The sequence below is a fragment of the Zonotrichia albicollis genome, chromosome 13, assembly GCF_047830755.1.
Source record: "Zonotrichia albicollis isolate bZonAlb1 chromosome 13, bZonAlb1.hap1, whole genome shotgun sequence".
Lineage (NCBI taxonomy): Eukaryota > Metazoa > Chordata > Aves > Passeriformes > Passerellidae > Zonotrichia > Zonotrichia albicollis.
In genome coordinates, this window is record NC_133831.1 from 20,073,221 (window position 1) to 20,091,005 (window position 17,785).

General features: G+C 37.5%; 2 long non-coding RNA genes across 2 annotated transcripts in view; both read right to left on the minus strand.

The window, feature by feature from the left end:
• LOC113459498 (uncharacterized) overlaps positions 1–4,246 on the minus strand; it is a 29,961-nt gene extending 25,715 nt beyond the window's left edge. The window contains exons 1-2 of the long non-coding RNA XR_003380798.2: positions 3,976–4,246; positions 3,198–3,298 (exon numbers count right to left, since the gene is read on the minus strand). This is a non-coding gene — a long non-coding RNA (uncharacterized LOC113459498). The remainder of the gene's footprint in view (positions 1–3,197; positions 3,299–3,975) is intronic.
• A 3,372-nt stretch (positions 4,247–7,618) lies between these two features.
• LOC113459490 (uncharacterized) overlaps positions 7,619–17,785 on the minus strand; it is a 50,686-nt gene continuing 40,519 nt past the window's right edge. The window contains exons 6-8 of the long non-coding RNA XR_003380770.2: positions 16,971–17,075; positions 9,285–9,419; positions 7,619–7,704 (exon numbers count right to left, since the gene is read on the minus strand). This is a non-coding gene — a long non-coding RNA (uncharacterized LOC113459490). The remainder of the gene's footprint in view (positions 7,705–9,284; positions 9,420–16,970; positions 17,076–17,785) is intronic.

Below are 17,785 nucleotides of genomic sequence, written 5' to 3' on the forward strand. Positions count from 1 at the left end.
CTGCACCACTGAATCCCAGCACTACTAAATCCCAGTGTGGAAGGATGTGCAATCACACACACACACACACACACACACAGAGAAGATTATCTCTCCTCCATCACCAGCACTGAAAAGCTCAGGGTTATTGCACAGCTAACGAGAACAAACACACATTTGCAGCTGGCCTTCCACCACCTGTAGAAGAAGAAAGTTAGCCAAAAGCCTACGAGACTCTCCAGTCGTGATGAATGGATGGAAACCAAAGTGTGGCTCAGATTCAAGCCCCAGACCAGTTACAGCACTGCAGTACTGTGCCAACAGACCCACTTAGGAGAGGAGGGCCCAGAGTGAGAGGCAGCCTCTAGTATTCTGTGAGGGTAAAATATTTTAGGGCAGGCATCAATTTACCTTGGTTAGTTATGTTCTTAGTTATGCTGTATTTTTGTGCCCAGAGGCCTAATTTATAATTGCAATAATAAAATGTATTATGAAGTATAAGCCAAGCACATGCAGGTTCTAATTCTATTTCCTCTCAAAGGAAAGAGCTAAGCTGTTAAGCTCCAGGTTCTTTCAACATTTCCTATTTGTGACAAACACAAAAATCTGAAATCAGAGATGTACCACTGCAAGGCTTTTACAAAGTTCGGATAAAGCAAGATAAACCTCTGCTTTTTTTTTTTTTTAAATTCTAAAATGATATTTCTAGTTCCTCAGCGTCAGAGCTGTCACAATGCCTCATTCTGCAGGTAAACTGAATTTAGATTTACCAATCCAGTTCAGACATTTTCCCCACAAAAGAAAAGTTACCATCCCAAAGCTTCCAGGGTAGCACTTCTACCTACATTCTTATAGAGAGAACTTATGGGTCATCTGAGGGACCTCCCGGGGCCCTAAGGATGGGGACAACCTGAATTCTCTTAGGAGAATGGCCCTTACTCTGGCTTGGTTGTAGCACTCAATGAACAGCCCAGCTGTTAATGTTATATTAATTTTGCCCTTGATTGTACGTGAGAACTGGAGGAGACTTTTCCATTATCTCCTTCCCTCTTGACTGGAGCAGCCTGTGCCAGGCCCCAGCAGGTGGCTGGTCCCAGCCCTCCAGGTCCCTCTTGCTGGGACACATTTAAAACAGCAGGAAAACAATTTGTGTGTCTGTGAGAACAATGTAATGTTAACAGAAAACTATCTTTAATTATTCAGATTGTCTGTTATTAAAAAATATGATGTCGAAGAGCAAGACTTGCAACTTATCATTAATCTACTGTTTTTTACAGTATATAGTACTTATGCTATAAACAGAAGTTTTAATAGTTAAAAAAGAAAAATAAAATTACTGCAGTCATTTTCACTCTAGTTCCCACTGATAAATGTTGATATGGACAACACATTAATATTGCTCAGCTTATTTAAGCTGAATAAATGATGAGGAAGAGTTAATAAGAATACAACTACCAAACTTAATAATGGTCCTCAATCTTATGAAATTGTTCTTTGCCCACATGAGTAGTCAGTCTCACTAATGTCAGTGGCCCAAATTTTGCAGTCCTTAATCACATACTGTTACCTTCAGTACTGTTGTTCTCAATTTAGGATCAAAGCCCATAGTTTGCCGGGGCCATGCTTTCAAGGGAGGATTGGGCCCAGACTTTTAATAAGGGGTTTGGTGGCTTACAAAGAGGTGATTAAGATCTTCCTTTGAAAAAAACAGAAAAAGTAGAGTTCTTCTTTTGGATTATAACAGCACAGATAGCCGTAGCTTGCGGATTTCAGAGTATTAACTACTAATCCACAAGTGAACTGAAAGGTTTTTGTTTGTTTGTTTTGCTATTACAGTATTTAAACTTGTCAACCTTCAGTTCTCAGTAAGTCATACTTAAGTTTCTTAGCAAAATATTTTATCACATCTCTGTGAGTGTGCCTAAGAGTCTGAGAGATCTTCTGGTTATAGGCAAAACCCAGGGTAGTTTTCTTTGTTTGATTTGGTTTTACTTAACAAATATCTTGTACTTATTTCTGAGAACTCAAACCATGAAGTTTTGGAAACTAAGCCACAATATAAAAATTTCTATTTTCCTTAAGTGACATTCAAGTATTGTTGTTTGTCAGCAACAAACAGAAAGTACTTAGTATAATTATTATAGCACCTCAGTAAAAATCAGACTCTAGCCGTAGGTGATTGCAGCTATAAAGTTTCCAGAATAGGAACAATGAGCCCTATGAAACTAATGAAAAAAATCGCCAACTTCCTCACTCCAAAGTCTGATTTTTACAAGGACTCCATTTCTTCCTGGTTGCCAAAATGAACAGTTTATTTGGATTGAGCTTAGGTCTCTAGGAAAACGATTTTAATGTAAAATTGAATAATGTTGCACCAATGACAGGATAATAAAGTGGTTTCAAAACTGAGCAATATTTAGGTCGTGTACCCCTCTGATGAAAATGCAGAAATCATATTCTGAAGATAGCATAACTAAGATGATAAATATCCAGGTATACCATTTGCTGTACCACTGTACTGTAATCAAATCAATTAGAAATCTAATGACTACTTTGACACAAACAGGTATTTAATATGCTGAAAATGTACCAGATTTCCCCCCACAAGTATTAGTAAAATCCCCAAGAAAATTAAAATCCAGGTCATAGCTAAATTCCTTTGAAACTGGGATTTAAATTAAAAAAAAAAAAAAAAGAAAAGTTTAGTCACTGTAAGAATTCTTTGTGCTGTTACATTTTTATAAGGTTAAAGCTAAAAATAAGATCAAAATCTTTTTAGAGGCTACATTAAAAAATAGACCAGGTGTGTTCAGAAACCCATCACACATCTGCCTGTTAAACAGATGCCAACCAATAAATTAATTAAAGCTACTCTCCTCTCAAAATAGAAAAGAGGAAAGAGCTGTTAGGGACATTTATGGGGTGATGTTTGCATGACTGACAAGTTTTTCATGCTCGGCCTCTATTGTACAAACCTCTGATACTTCTCAAACATTTTCCGAAAGGAAAATGAAAACCCTGTGAGAAAGAGAATTTAGAGAATTTAGTAACCAGTTTCTGGGCAGCCAGATTGATGCTAGAGATATGGCATGGCTGTTTATCAGCTGGGAGAAGTGAATTAAGGAAATGAGGTTTCAACAGGGACCTGATGAAAATCCTTGCTAATAACCTCTGCCACCACCGTCAGGAAATCAGAGTTTGCATGTGAAATATCTCACCATCCTTTGTATGCTGTACTTCATTGTCACAATTAGCACTTCAGCTGATCAAGTGAAAAACTTTCTTGTGCTGATCTTAAATCCTACTATACTTATAGAACCTGGAAAAATAAATAGAAAGGCCTTTGAGGAACAGCAAACAGTTCTAAAGGGGCAACACAATTCTTTGAAACATAAACTTTTCTTGGACTTTAAGGAAAAACAACATTAATTTCTACATTTCTTCTTCCAATTATAAAATTTAATTTTTTCTGGAAACTACACAATTGCTGCAAAAGGAATTAGTGGATGTAAGGGGTTATTAAACATGGCATTCACCCACTGCTCTTACACAGAAAAGGCAGCTCTGAAGAAACCAAAGCTGATTAATATGAAAGGCAGCTAACCTAAAAACTAAACTGAATTGTGTGTGCTAATCTTTCTCAAATACACTTATGAAAGCTAAATTTGCTGGTATTTGCCACTGCTATGCAGGCTAAGTGTTCATGTGAATGATATCTCCACAGTTCTGAGCAAACCAGTAAAAAACAGAGAGTTTTGTCCTCACTGGTAATTTTCTCAATCTCCTGTTCATCCACAGCTGCCTGAATAGTGAACACTTCACAATTCAGTGTCATTTGTGATAAACTTTGTTCAAAAGCTGCCATTCATTACTGGTAATTTCCTTAATCCTCAAGTCTCTTATAAGGAAAAGATAGAAATTCTGTGTTATATATTTGCTCTACAGGGTCTACAAAAAAACCCATCAACATGTTAGCCACATTAATAAAATACTCACCAGATCAAACTCTTAATAGCCAGCCTTAGACTCTCCATTGTTTAGTGATGTTTGTTTGCCAGCCTATCTGGAGACACAGGGAAAATCTTAATAGCTCTGGCCACTCATTAGCAAAGTACCGTGGAGTCCTAATCCCATAAAGATATTAAACTATTTTTCCTTACAATAGCAACAAATGGAGGGAACTCTCATTACTTATTAAGATGTGGTACATTCTTTGCATATTGAGTTTCTTCTTATACTTTGAACTCTTATCCCCCATCACTCTGTTTCTGAGGCTGAGATCAAAGTAGGTCGGCCTTACAGAGCCGCAGATGAGTGGCCGCCTTTCAGAGAATATTAATGCCCTCCTGAAGGGCCCAGCTGGGGAGGAGGTGGATTCCCCTGATGGGAGAGCCCTGCCAGCCCAGCCACACCAGGCCACCATCCCTGGGGACACAGCACTGCCCTGCTGAGGGGAGCTGCTCACCCCAGCTTAACTGCGTGGCCCCAGGCTCAATACTGAGCCCAGGCCTCTTTTGGAACCAGAGAACTGTGTAAATCTGAATTCTGGCAGACTGGCACTGAGCAATTTGTTTTATAGCAGGAAAATATGTGATCAATTTTGTGTTTTGCATTGAAAAAAATTCTGGTCTTTCTGGTTCCCACTTCTGACTTCTCCAGTTTTAGTTTTTACTTCTCTCTACCTCAGCTACTCAAGGACTGGTGTTATCAGTGAACTCATGGGCAGCTGGCAAGACAGTGTCCCCTTCCAATCTTCCACTTCCAGCAGGGATTCTGCCATACAGGGTTTCTTTCTTGCCTTCAAATTTGCTTGCAAGACTTTTAAAGGGGAATTACTTTCAAGCTTGTTAAAGGTAAGAGTAAACATGCTAAGTACTGAGACATTCAGTGGGTATCGGAAAAGAAGAAATGTTATATTCATTACAGAGGAAAATCTAGTAATAAAAAGTATTACCTGCATTTATAGCCCTTGTAACCTAATTTTTGTGACAAAGCAAAGAAGTAAAAACATTCCTTTCTGCCTTTCAGTGACCCCTATAAGAAACCCCCCATGGAGTCATTTAGGATAGTAATTTGAGTGAAAATATATGCAGCCTTTACTTTACTTGCTCTTCTTAAATTAATAACCCTTACTGATAATTAATCTAAAAGTTTCTAAAAGTATTTGCAAAAATGCCCTCAAATTAGTAAGCACTTAAAAGAAATAAAAACTTAAAAGACATTATCCACAACATAAAAGAGTAACAGAACATGGAGCTGCGTTGTTCAAATGTTAAAACTGTACATAAAATACTCCTTCAATATACACTGCCAGTAAAAACCAAAGCAAAGCAGGTCATTAAAATGTCAGACTTGGGGCAGAGTGGAAAAAATGCTGTGTTTAAAAGAAACACATAGACCTTTTATAATTATTTCCCCTAAAGTTAACTGTAAAAAAAAAAAAAAACCCAAAAAACAAAAAACCAAACCAACAACAACTGAACCAAAACAAACTAAAATTAACCCCCAAATAAACAACTGCAGCAGCATCAGGATAGAGTCAACTCTAATCTTAGTCTCGTTCCTAAGCAAACCCAAGGACACTTTTTGTGTCATTCTGCAGCTGATGTCAGTTTTGTTTGTGAAATGTCTCTTTCCTTTATCTGCTTTTTCTAAAGCAAAAGCAGAGTGGTGAGTTCAAGCCACTGATGTCCATGTCATGAGTCTGCTACAGCTGAGTACCAGTAACAGGCAGGAGCAGCAGAAACCTTGGGAGCCCCATGAGCACCTGGAGAATCCTTGGGAAGAAGCTGAGGTTCCATGCACAGCCCTGCGCTCACTGATGGACTTTCACACTCACTGTTGTGGTGATGTTGAGTCTCATGCAGGATTTTAGCACTCTGTAAAGAGCTCAGAGTAGAAAACCTCAATCCCTTCTCCTCATGTGAACTAAAACTGCCCACTGAAACTGGCAAAAGATTGTCAGGATAAAGGGGATGCTGTGGTGGGTACTGGGCAGCTGGAAGGCACGTGAATGACACTTATTTGAATTAACCTTTTCTGCAGTCCAGTGCAGATGAACCAAGAGAATAAAAGAAAAGACAAAGTCTGTCTCTTCAGACATGAACTATGTTGCAGTACTGAAAATAAAATGTTGTATTTTAGTGTCACTTTTTCTAGTCCCAAGATTTTTAAGCCAGTACAAAGACCAATGTCCTTCTGACTCTTCAGGGCTGAAGGTTTCAATTTCCCTTCTACTGGAAAAAAGTGCATCATGGCCCCAAAGAAAAAAAAATAATCCATCTCATTAATTTTGTATATTTTCAGCAAAGTGTCTGCATATAAAGTCAGTACATAATCTTCACTGAGCTGAGTTCCTAAACTGTGACTAAAAGGTGGCAGTGCCCTAGGAACAGCTCTGTCCAGCAGGTACAATTCCATATTAACTGGGCTAGTGTATATCTGAACAACACCACTGATGCACACAGCTATTCCAGATTAATTCTGGTTTCACTAAAGTAATTGGCTCATAAAGCAGAGATAAATTTAATGATTTAAATTTAAAATTTAAAAAAAAAGTCTGGGACTCCCACTGAAGTCCATGCAGGAACACAGGTAACTTATTTTGTCCTTTAACATCTCTGTAGCTCTGTTCCCTAAAGCTAACAAACACCACTGCTGAAAGTACAGGTTGTCACATTTACAATCAGCAATTAAAACCAACATTCTTCTGGTTTCCATCTGATAAGAGCAGTGCTCAAAGTGGAGAGACAATGGAGAAACACATAATAGCACCAACAAATTCAACTTGTGTTTAACTACTCCTTTTTCTTCAAATCACCTTCTGCAATGCAAATATTTGTAAGTTGGGAAAAAAGCCTGTAATCATGTTTGACACATGTTAGACTCAAAATACAAAGTCCATGGGAGAATTTTAACTAACCTTCATACTTATGAAGATTTTTTTTCTACTTTCTGGCATTTTATGTATTATGATCAAATATACCAGGAGGAGACAGAGTGGGCAAAGTTTTAAACTGGTATAATTGACTCAGAAGGAAAACAAGGACATCCTCAGGCAGCTGTGGTCCCATGATGTTTACAACAGGTCTGCTATGCCCAATATTCCTCACTAGGTATGATCACTAATTCTTAGTCATAGGCTTCCAGTGGCAATGAAAACAGCAAAAGCATACTGTATATGTATTTTTGACAGCTCTATGATTTTCCTGCTATGATTAAAATTATGAGTAATACTTTAAATGGATTAAAATTAGGTGTTGGAAAGTTGGTTTCTAGCCACACATAAAGCCTTCAAGCAAAAAGTCAAAATTTCATAAATTTTGAATCATCAGGGTGACTTTAGAGCACTTCAATACTTCCTAAAATTTCATCAAATTATTTTGATCCTGAACCAGGAGCCTAAAGCCAGGCTGGAAGCACCATGGAACCCCTGGCTTGTGACCTATGGCTTTGATGAAGGCAGCACACCATGACCCTGGAGGGCTGGTACTTAGTTATAATGATAGGTTTGAACACTATTTCCTTTCCTATTGTCTGCAAGTATTCAGGATGATAATCCCAGTTTAAACAGATTTTCTAGCCTCATGACAACTCTGGAAGTTCTAATTTCCTTAAAGATACGCAAAAATGTTAATTTTACCTGTAATCTTTATGCAAAATCAACCACTATCAACAGTGGGGATTCCAGAGCTTGGAAAGAGGGTTCATTTTATATTCTTCAACCTAGATAAAAAAGAATGAAATAACTTTCTCTGAAAATATTAGCTTGCTTGCAGTTATTGTGAGGATGTCAGAAGCTTGTTCTTCACTGATTTATTATTTAACTACTGTTACTGTCTTCCTGGCCACAGGCTAAAACAGTGGCCAGTTCTCCATTACCAAACTGCCAAAAAAAATGCAGTTTGAAAGTGCACATTAAATATTTCAAATGTTTTCCTCAAAAAGCCTTATCATAGATCTTCTGAAATCATGTGCCATATTCCAATAAAATTCCTTAAAAAAGGTGATTTTTCATGAGCTTTTGCCATTGATTGCTCTGGAGTTTAAAGAAACCGGTATTTACAGAGCACAGGCTCAATTGTCACCTAAATGCAGGCAATCTGCATTGAGCCATCATTTCTCCACACACCTCAGTTCTAGATATTGAGCAGGAAAGATAAACCCCCACAAATCCCACCTACACACATATTAAGAGCACATCATACACATTAAATAAAACCCGCCCTCCACAAACAGCCTTCCTTCAGGGTCCCAGTCTCCTGTAATTCAGCCTGAGTGTGAACTAGAACAAATCATGGCCATCAAGTTACTTTGATGTTCTTATAATATCAGAGGTTTTTTTAGAGAGCTAATCAGCAAAGTCTCTTGGATTCTTCTCCTGAAACTTCCACTTGCCAGAGGTCCTTATTCTCATTCTCTATTCTGGTCAACTCTGAAGATTGTAGGCCTATTTTTTTAAATTGATGGCTTGCCTTTTGCTCCAACTAGCATTTCTCCTCATGCAAAGGATTACATCTACCTTGCCTGAAGGTATTGCTCCCTCAGTGCTGCTCACTGTGCTGAAGAACACATTCCTATGGCAATGTGGTCAATTCAAACCACAGGCTATTTCAGTTTAAAAAATGAAACAAAAAGCCAAAAACTGAAAGAAAAGGAGGGGAAAAAAGAAGGTGACTAAGTATCAGCTATTGGATCAGAGACTGGGCAGGGAAAGCTGCAGCATGAGAAGGCAATGCAAGGCCAAGGCACCTGTGCTCAGTGCCCTTGGAGCCCAGCAGAGCCTGTCTGCCCAGAGCCACCTGTAACCTGTGTGATTTCCCTCCATTGCAGAAAGGGATAGATTAGGAATAGTTCAAATGAACTGGTCAGCCAGTAGAACTGGAGGAATTACAAGCTTCTACCAAAGGATGGTGATAAAACATTTTCAATTAGAACAGCTGCTTCCAGATGTAATGTTTGGCATTAGGAAAAGATTACTTGAGCCAACACAGGCTACCTGCTGGATTTTAGAAAACGTGCACATGCTCATTTGTGCCAGAGGACATAGTGTATTATATCCCTACAATGAGTTGTTCATCTTTAACTGGCACAGTTATACCTGGAAAATTGGGTGATTCCCACCTTTACTTCTCTTTTCTTCTGTGATAACTCTGTCATTCTGTTACTCCATGCTGGAGACAACTCATCTTACAAAGCAGCCCTGGATCCTGCAAGTTGCTCAACACATTTAATGCTGTGCTGAGATACAGATCTATAGATGCCTTAGAGAGCATTTTCTAAAAAACCATAAGGATCTGATTTACCTTCATTAATGCTGTCATTATAGCACTGCAGTTTGAAATCAGTATTTCAAGGCAATGGTTAGAAATCTAGCAGCATTTCTGTATGAGCTGTCATCACCATCTGCACCACCACGGACTTTTTCTTAACTGATCCAGCTGAAAAAGAAAGAAAAAAAAATGTTAGATCAGTTTGAGTCCAATTCCCTGTGCCTGTGCAAATGCTTCTCTTGGAACAGGGCAGGAGAAGCAGCAGGGGCCAAAGCTGCTGCAGAAACACAAGTGCAGCCACATTCCTCGATATTGGCGTTGGGAGCCAGACTGACTTAGAGTAAAATATCTTTAGGTGAATTCTAGTCTTTTTTTATGATCATCAATGTTTTTTTCACATTCCAGATAGAATCCATCCACAGACCTGGTGTTTTTCCGGTGGATTTGTTCACACAATACTTTATGTTGGCAGCTCATTTCTGTCTTAGTCATGTTTTCGTTTTTTCTCTTGCAGATGTTTACAATTACTCCTTAAAATGTTTCCATTTTCTCTGATCACTGAATGTGAATGAGGTGACATTTTTAAAAATAATTGTAGCTTTTTCTGGCCAGAAACCATGTTCTTAGATTCAAATAGTCTTTGTCTTTTAAACTGTGGTAAAGGTCTTATATCTTTGTAAAAGCAGCATCTGCACTACTTTGCCTGTTCCTTTTTTGACAATATCCAAGTGTTATTTGTCATTATCTGACTGTATCTTCTGTCTGGCAATCAGATGTTTATATGGCTTTTATTTAGCCTTAAAGACATGAGGCCTCTTCTCCTGGATTTCTGTTGGAAGGACTGCAGAATAAAAGGTACTGCAGCAGCCTGAGCTTCTGAAATGCAGAGGAAGGTTTCTCTGTTTTTCTTTCAATCAGTTTTTTTCCCAATTGTTTTTATTGACTAAAATTTAGATCAAAGTTCTAACAAACTTATGCCTCGTTTCCAACACCTGCAATTATATTGCAATGTTTGTAATGCTTCAGTTGCTCTTCAGAACTCATGTCTGAGAGTCCTCCAGGCTTTTGAGAAAATTCAGCTGCTTCTTCTTTTTTCTTCTTTTGTTTTGAAAAATAAGATTTTAATTTACAAAAAAGTATAAAAATGTGCCATCAGTTTACCACAAAGGCTTAAACAAGAGAACCACGTAGATATTTGAAAATCTTTTTTCTTTTTTTTTAATGCAGTCTCGTGACTTTTGGGGTGCTGAGTCATGGTTTTTGCATGCTTGACATCAGCAATACCACAACTGAGAGAAAATCTTTGTGAAAGATTCCTTTCTAGTCCTCTTGAGACAAAGGGGTCCTCCAGGAAAAATCACAGAGAAACAACTGTTTCTTATTCATTATAGTTCCCAGTTAAAAACAAGCTCAAAACCCAACTTTAAAGCAAACAATCTAAAATATCTGCCAAACCATCCCTGCTTCTTTCTTTCACCATAAGGACTCAAAAAAGGTATAAACACATTTTTTGTTTGCTTTGCTAAGATTATAAAATCATACAATGTATGAAAATGAATTTTGTAGTATAATTTAATATTTTTCAATAAAGAGCTTCTTTTAATATGCCAGATTTCTCCCATTTTCTTGTCAAGCAAGAAATCTGGCATTAGGGACAGAAAATTACTTTTTTCATTAATGATAATATGTAAGGCTGTGTGTATTTTTTTAGTGTCCATGAAAAAAATATAACAATTTTATGATGACACTCATTCCACTTCATTAAAAAATGTGTTCCCTTACTGGGAATCAAGCATTCTGAGAGACACATGGAAATGTCACTTGGAAAAAAAAAATTAGAACCATTTTGCTCTTAAATGAGAATTTTGGCCCAAGAGTTAATGCACTTCACTGCAAGTTGATGCATGACCTCAAGTTTCTACCCATGTAAAACAATTACAAATATTCCCTACTCCTAATAAAAGAGAAGGAAATTACTGATATCAGTAGTAGAGTATGATAATATATTACACTAAGTGTAAAAAATTTGATTCTGGAGCTGGCTGGTTTGGCAGCCAAAACTAGACTCTTTATTGAGCAAAACTTCCTATTCATTCCAAATAGTTTTCCTGCACTAAGACTTGAGGATAAATTGCTTGTGGGCTTGATAAAAATGGTTGGTATGTGTCTGTATTAAAGTATTTTTGGCATAAACTACATCAGAGGCAAATCAGGTCAAAATTACACAACTGTTGTCATATGGCAATAATTTGATACCTCACTTCAACTGACAGTTGGACTTGCTGATCCTTTTATATTCACCAGATTTTTAATTAATTGTGCCGAGCTGAAATCAAGCAAAAAATTAGACCGAAAATAAAACTGTATGCCAGCAAAGGTACAATCATCCAGATAAATTCACACTATAACCAAGTGTAAATCTGTACTGTGCTATGAATTACCTAATTACACCATCAGAATCACCACTCATGGAGGGCTGCTCAGCAGAGAATATAAAACACCCAGCACCACAGATCACTCCTTTTCTCCTATCTGCTTGTTCTACATGGACTTGGACAACAATATTGTCACTACTTCCAAGTATTTCTAATATTTCTAACACCATTACTACTAAAGAAGTACTTTTATTTCATCACTATTGGTTTTACAGAACAATAATGGAATCGTAGACAATTTAAGTACCTGTTCACAAATTTGGATCTACCAAACACCAGAGTCTAAAATATGTGATCCGTGCTGCACCAGTCCTTCAGCTGATCACAAAGCACATGCAGCATCTCCAAACATCAGTAAGCACAAGACTAATTTAAGAATGCCAGAGCATCACTTCATAACTGCTCCTTAAGCATAGTATCCAATATTTATAGTAGCTCTTTGTAACCCATTACTTATCCAGAAACTCTCTTTATTACTCTGCTAAACTCAATCTTTTAAAAAATACACCATATGTGCATTCTATCACAGGAGAAGTATAATTAATAGAAAATATTTCCATTTTTTATGCTCATTTAGGCAGGTGGAATTAAGACACCACATGCTGCAAATATATTAATATTAAGTAAAAGCTTCTTCTCCCACCCAAATATGCACATACACATAATGATGACATTTTACTTGATCAAGATGGGGGGAAAAAAGATTATCTAGAGCATTTCAACACTCCTGAAGTGGTTTAAATTTACCTATTTGAGATCTCTTTCGGAACTACTTTTCCTCAGAATCAAAATTCTATTTTAAGTGCTCAATTCATCAGCCCTTCCCTTCTTCCCAATAAAAAAAACCCAAAAAACACAAAAAACAAACAAAAAAAAAAAACCCAAAAAAACCCAAACAAAATCTCTAGAACCCAAGAAAACTTTAAAGTCCTCAAGTCCTCAGCTCACCTTCTTCTTTGGCTTTATAATGCATCACTCAAATAATATACAAAATCTCCAAGGGAGACAAAATTATTTCTGTATATATATCACTTGGTTAAAAAACGCAAGTTTAATATGATTTCTGAAAAGAACTCTATGCCTGAAATCAGGACAAACCTGGTATTAAAAATAAATTGTAATATGAGTTCTTGGCTACACAGCTTGTTGTTGTAGATACAGAGTGGTGTGGGCTGACAGGACTGTTTGTTGACTGTTTCTCTCTGATACAGTATATGAATCCCATTCCAAGGTGGTCTGCTGGTTGCCCGCAGTGCAGGAGAAAATACAGTTTCCCTTTTGAGGTATAATTTGCTTTCCTTAGAGCACTGATGACTGAACACGACTGGAGCTGGTAGAGGATGTCAGACTGAAATGCTGCTGCTCTCACTCTACCAGAGTACCCAGCTGGGGTGCCTTCCTTATATTAAATCAAACCTCACATGTGAGGTCAGTGAAGCATTTCCCCCAAATCAGATTGGTATAAACCAGTAATTTTTTGGCAGGTTTTTGTTTAGTTTTTTAAATTTTTTTTAAAGTTATCTAAAGTAATTCGAGAATTTTGAAACCATAACCACATAATTATAAATATAAGAGAAGCAACTCTGTCACTTGGTGACTGAACACAACACTTTGTTATTTACAGCCAGGTCTGTTTGGCCAGTGCCTGTCTGGACAAAAGTTACCACTCTTGCCAAAAGCTGTCCAAAACTTAGATTATATTTCATTGGAGAAAGCAATGTCAAATTGATAGAGTGACACAGCTGTAACTTGTTTTGTCAAGTTGAAAAAGAACAAGAAAATAAAAAAATGAATGTGTATAAATAAACAGCTTGCCAACAAACTGGCATTTCACAGATTCTCTTATGTTCTTTAGAAATGGATGAAAGAGTCATGATGAAATGTCAATAGGAATATTGGCAGATCAGAGCTTGGTGAGTAGGAAGGAATGATATCCATATAAAACAACATTAATTCTTCAGAAATCCAGTTTTCCCTTTCATCTACCATTGGAGGGACTAAAATAAAGATTTTATTAATCAATAAAATTTTATCTGTGAGGCTAAGTAAAAAACAAACACATCATGTCTCTAAAACATATATACTGATTTAAAAGTTTGGACAAAGCAGCATCTGCATAGAAATTATGTAAATTGGTCTCCCCTTTCTGCACAGATAAGCCCTTAAACTAGAAAAAGAAATGTTATATCAGGATAAAGAGTACATAAATTCTAAAAGCTCCTCTTTCAAAAACTGATGGCAATCTTGTGCACTATCTGATAGAGATTTCCTGTTCCATTCAAATGTTAATATATACACAAAAATTAGGATTACAGGGGCCACAGGAGGCCCTGTGGTTAATTATGACAGCAGGCAATGTCCTTTTTTCACACAGGCAGCCCTTTGGGCAACAGGAAGAAGACAAGATACTCTTGCTCAAAGAACTTGTAATAAGTTTTGTACTGCTACATTATTGGGGAGGGTTCTAGAAAACAGAATATGCACCTGGTCTGTACCATGGGAGCTTCCCTGTGGCCAGCTGGGCTAGGATGGAAACAGTCCCTGTTCCCTACCTGCTACCTTTTGGGCATTTTGCTGGAAAGGCAAATTAGTGCAGCTCCTGAGCTCACCAAAGCTGGCTTTTCATTCAGGGGCAAGAGAAAACTCATCATGAGTGCTTTTCCTCACAGGAGATCATGCAATGCTTCCCATCTAACACTGGTCTAATTTACACTAATTTATATTTAAGGTCATAAGCAAAGAAGGTAGGAACTGGTAGAGCCAAACACACTGATGCAAGTTTGGACTTTGTTTTGTTTCTGTTGATTTTCCCATCACTACATCACAAATGTAGTGATTAGCAATAACATTTTAGGAACCTGCTTTGGTGAGACCTGACAGCCAAACCACCTGTTTGGGGGTTCTTCTGGAAGAGATGACTAAATGCTTCAACACACAACCTTAAAATCCTCTTAAAATTGCATGAGATTTTTATCAGTGAATTCTTGGTTTGGTCAGGAACTCCTGCTTTCCTGACACAAGGCCACTGATTAATATGAAATAAACTCCACCTGTAACTACATCTGTTTTTTCTGTCTAGCTAAGGTGGCAAGTTGCTGTATGAACAGTGTCTGCAGGGCTCTGGCAGACAGTACTTCATGTAACTTTCATGACTGCATTTACTTTTAATTGATCCTGTAGTACTGTGCCCCTTATGGAGTGTTTTAAATCAATGTCAACCATAAAGGGGTACTAAACTGTACAAGATCCTTTTTTGGTTGCAGTTAAAGATAACTTATTTACAAGGACATGAATAAAACTTTAATTGTGTGAATGCAAATATATCCAAAACTTTCAGAACTCTTTTCCTCTATTTCATAGAATGAAAAATGTCAGGCATGGATTTTTTTCACTTTTCCATCATGAAAGATTCAACAGGGCCCTTTGAATGTTTTCTTTCTCCTTATGTTTTTCTCTATCCCTGTATTAACTGGATATGACATTGGAAGTTCTGTTATCCAATGAGAAAATCAAAGCAAGTAGAAGAGAGGCTCTTCCAAAATTGGCAGTGTTCTGGCATTCACCCAGAACTTTCATGTTATGGAAACAAACCCTTGACAAACTCAAACACGTGTGATTCTCACCAGAAATGAGCAAGTCTTCTCAGCCCCTGTGTGCCAGCATGGACATTACTCCTGAAAGCAGTTGTTTCAGAAGAGCTATTCCTTAGTAACTTCATTTACAAATGTTTTTAATTCATTTGCACTGTATAGTAAAAAAAAAAAAAAAAAAAAAAAAGCTGAGGGAGTGACTGCTTCACTCCATCAACCAGATCTTGTTTTGGGTTTGCCCCCTCAAACATTTTCACAGCCTGAAGTACCTGCCCAGCATCACACTAAACAAGAGGTTTGTTCTTATTACGGAATAGAAGCAGCAAATAGCCCAAAATCCTGGCCAAAGCTGCCATGGTTACTGTATGCAGGTAGTTACAGGACATCCATTTCTCAGGAAAGGGGAGAGAGCCCGGGCAGGAATTAGTGAAGTTGCACTGTTTGGTTTCTCAGAAGAGTCTCATCCTGCCTGAGTATTGCTGACACAGGACTGATGAATGCACACCAATGAAGTACAGAATGAGAATGTCACTTGATCTTTATATATCACACTTTTCCTTTCAGATCCTCATAGAAATTAGGAGTGAGTCAGTATGGGAGACTGAAATCCCACCAAGATCAATACAAAAGAAATTAAAGATGGTGAATTAACTATAAAGACTATTAGTGCTCATGAGTTGTATTCAAGGTAAAAGATTACACTGAAACAGAAATTAAAGGGATAAACAAAGACAGCTCATTACCTTACTTAATTTTATCTTTTATGGATATACTTATGGAAGTTTGGTGGTTTCTCTCCAGTCAAAGTATAAGTTCTATAGCTCACTCAGAACTAGAATCTTAATTCTCTAGAAAACTTTAAAGTTAGACAAATGCCACATCATTCCACTGGCATGAACCAATTTTCCTCTGAGAATGTAGCAGACAATAAACAACTCAGAGATAACATATTCCTCAAACCTCAGCTTAACATGAATCTTATGGAAGATGTTCAATTGCACCTGCTCAGAATCCAAAATCAATTGAGATGCCTTTAAAAATCTCCATCCTGTATTGGACAGTGCAGAATCTCCATGTGCTTAGAGATTTTTCTACAACTGTCCTCTGAAGGGTAAATCCCACGGAACAGGCAGCCTATGAAGGAAAGTTAATATCACCACAGTACTTGTCTGGCCGTGCAGGAATGGTGCACAGGGACCCTGCTGTGCTTACAGCAGCACCAGAGCCAAAAAATCCTACTGTGTTTGCAAAAATAACTGGCTTACTTTTGAGCCAGAGTTGGTTCTTTTATGTCCTGACTCAAAATATAACAAATCTTTATAACAGTTTGTTGCTGTTGTGGTAGGGGTTTTTTATGTTTATTTGTTTTTTCCCTTTTTTTTTTTTTAATAACAGAATTTATTGTAAACTATTCAGAAGAATGATACCAGGTTTGGCCCCAGCCCAGCAAAGCACATGTTTAACCTTCTGCATGTCACTAGTTTCTGAAATCAATGGGACTGCTTGCAGTCTGAGAGTAAATCATGTGCTTCAGTGCTCCACCACAATAAGACCTTTACAATTGTTTTCTTCTGTACAGATAATTCTAGGAACCCTCACAGAGACTCAATGACTTTCACAGATGATGAAGAATCTCTGCTATAGGTAGGAGGAAACCTTGCTAAACACCTCTTTTTACAGCTTTCCAGCCTTACCTTCCATTTCTTTGTTAACCTGGTACCAGAAATGATACCTTGTTGGAGGCACAGATTAGCCAGGAGCAGAGGGAGCTGGATGCAGTTGTTAAAGGAAGGCCTTACCTGGCAAACAAACGAAGGAAGGAAGTTGGACATATATAATAAAACAATTGTAGATATGTAAATTATAAGTGCAACAAATAAAGGGCTCCTTTAGCTTTGATGCTGAAAACAGTTTGTGCTGTTTTTTCCCAAAGAACAAAAGACTTGTACTGGTGCAAGACTGCCTTCAAAGAAAGCATTTGGAGTACAGAATTTCATTAATGAAAGTTTAGTTCAACACTTTTACTCACTCTACAAACCACGAGCAAATGAGAGATCAAGCACTGTGGAAAGCTTGGAGCAAGGTGCACCTTGACTGTTTGCATGGGGTGGGTGATTAACAGTTTGACTTAGAATACTGCAAGTACCCCAAATTACTGAAAACACCTTTGGAATACCAGGATCTGTATCACTAAGGTTGATAGTTTTACAAAATAATCTTCTCTGTTTTCTCTAGGAAATTTGGATAGTCTCAGTATTAAAAGCACAAAGCCTCAAGAAACTTTTGAACAGAAGATACAAATTAAATTGGCAGATTTTTTTTGCTAAATATTTTTTATGACTTGCCCCGCCAATACCTAAAAAATGGCTTCATTTTAACAAGAAAAATTAGCCTTCCACTTCTGAAAAACAAATCTTTTTTTCTTCTTTTTGTGCAACAAAACCCAGGGATTCAGACCTGTTTGTTACTGGCTGAAGAGCCCTCTCCTACAAGAAATCAGTTTCTAATG